This window comes from Egretta garzetta, unplaced genomic scaffold (assembly GCF_000687185.1).
Source record: "Egretta garzetta isolate BGI_Z169 unplaced genomic scaffold, ASM68718v1 scaffold43, whole genome shotgun sequence".
In the NCBI taxonomy this organism is placed as follows: Eukaryota; Metazoa; Chordata; class Aves; order Pelecaniformes; family Ardeidae; genus Egretta; species Egretta garzetta.
The window spans coordinates 779,127-781,670 of record NW_009259047.1 but is presented as its reverse complement, the minus strand read 5'-3'; positions in this window follow the sequence as shown (position 1 = coordinate 781,670).

The following is a 2,544-nucleotide window of genomic DNA, read 5'->3' as shown; positions in this document are numbered from 1 at the left end:
AGGGGGGGGGAAGGCGGGAGGCGGGGGCGGAACGACGACTGTAACTTCAAAGTGGTTTGTCAGCACAAAACAAGTCCTAACTAAAAATAAACAGCAATCAGAGAGGCTAAATTAATCTGCTTTGTTGTAGTGTTGAAGGAGAAGTGTGCATATCTGAACGGTAAATGTTAAAATCGTAGGGCTTAAATAAGGCTGTGGCAGAGGTGCTAAATAATGAGACGCCTGCCTTTAGTATCTGATTAATTATGATATTTACATAAGCACCTTTAAACTCCTTTGAGTGGAAACAGAATGACTCATTCTCCGTCCTCCTTGTGAAAGAGCTGATTAACCGTCAGTTGGAGGGCCACCGAGTCTACTTATAGCCCAAAACCGTGGCATCGTGCTCGCCTTGGCGTCGTTGGGGAGAAGCTTTGAACCCATGTTTTTCCTGACTTCCAGGACAGAAAGCGCAGGGGACAGCAGAGGAGGGATACGCTCTCGCCCTTTATTTCTTACCGCTTTCTTTTTTGAAGCTGTTGGCTCTGAATGCCACAGATTTGGGTGGGGGGAACTAAGCCATGGTAATCTCGCATCTGTTGGGGTGCAGTAAGATTAGGCAGGGGAGCTCTTCCGACGCGGTTCCAATATAATTAATAGAAAGAATTCATGAGGTCAGGTGCCCGCACGATCTTTTCAGGTGAACTCAAGCTACTTAAACTCATTAATTTAAAAGGAGGCATTTTGAAGGATTACACATTTAATTTGAGTAAATGGTTTGATAGACTGATGCACATGAATGCTTCAAGGAGGTGTTCTATTTCAACATTCAGTAATTAAAAAAAACAACAAAAAAGCCCCATACCTTCCCAGCATAACAGAAATGCTCGGTTAAAACAAATCGTGTTTTGTTTAAATGCTTCTGGCTTCTCATTTACAGCAAATGTCAAGAGTTAACCCAGGTTTTTCTTCTCTCTGATGGCCAAAAAGTTCCACTTCTTTAAAATTTTTTTTTTCTTCCTTGCTGGGGGGAAAAAAGTAAGTCAGCCGCCAAATGTTACGAGTTTGCTTTTGTTGTAAAACTTGAGTTCTGTCTGAGAAGGTCGGGACTGTACTGAATGTGTGCGTCTGCTTGGAGACCTCCTTAGGACGGAGTTAAGGCTTGGTTCCTCGGGCAGCGCAGCCTCTGTCCTGATAACATGGCTGCATCTTCGGGCAGTTAAGCAGATGAAATGCAGCCCTCGGTATCTTTGAGGGGTGGGAGCCTTAGCTTCGTGGGGTCTGGGGGTATTTTTAGAGAGAGATGCTAGAAAATCAGCGCGCGGGGCGGGGGTTAATGGTGCTTTTCGGTCATCATCCTAAGCAACAAGCCTAAGCCTGGCAAAATTGTAATTAAATAGAGCAGAACGGTGTTAGGGGAAGAGTCTCGTTTGAAGTGGAAAAATTGACACTACTGTTAAGATGCACTGAATAGTACAGATTCATCGCTCGACCAACACCATCAAACAAACCCTCATGGCTGATTACTACTAATTAAAAAGAGAAGATGCGTCCACTGTATCCCAGAGGCAAGTTCAGGCAAGCTTATCGCAGTCCTCTGGTTTTGTGTTGCCAAAAATTAATACCCGTTTATTTTAATGTAGGCGATTATGAATAGGATGCTTTATCAGATGAGGGGTTTGAATTGATCTCCTTGTCCTATCGCCTGACTTCTCTTTAGATCCGTGTAATTTGACTTGCAAAAATAACTCTGACAGATGCTTGCTGAAACTTGAACTGGACACCGTACGCTCAAGGTGGGGTAGGACAGCCTGGCCCTGCCCGGGCTGCGTGAATGTGGAGCCTTCCGGCTGGAAATGGACTGCCCAGGCTTCCACGTGGGTCGCGCTGGCGTGAGCGAGGCCCTCGCCCTTTCCTTGCTTGAAATGGCCTCATCGGGCTGCGGAGGCGATGCCACCCGGCCGCCAGCCGCTCTCGCTCCCCTTCCCCTCCGCCACCCCTTCCCCTTAATTTTCTGTAGGGCTCTTGCGGCGGCGCATTCCCTGCCCCCGGCAGGAGCCGGGGGCGCGGGTCTTGGTTCGGAGGCTGACAAAGCGAGAGGGAGGATTGAGCAGCCCGGCGGGCGCCAGGTGAAGGGCACTTGACTCCTCCGGGCCCGGACCGCGGGGCCATCGGTTAATGAGCTTTTTGAACCGGCTGAGGTCGCGTGGGGGGTTTTTGGGCTTTTTGGGTTTTGTTGGGCGGGCGGGGAGGGGCGCAGCCCTCCCGGCCCCGCGATGCCAGATAAAGCAGCAGCGTGGCAGGGAATCCGCACAATTAAAAGCTTTAATTAGTGTCTCCTCCATTTTCTCTTAGTTCTGATAGGTTTTATCTAATGAGATCTGGTCCCTGGCTTAGATCTGCTCGGAATGACGTGTCCGAAATGAATGAGAGCCGCGTCGCAAACAAAACATTTAATTAACAAAATTGGCCTCTAAGAGAGAGCAGGGAGTGGTGGGGAAGGGGAAGGGGGGGAGGAGGCTGCCCGGGCCCGTCTTAAAGGGGCAGCGCCCGCGGCCCCTCCCC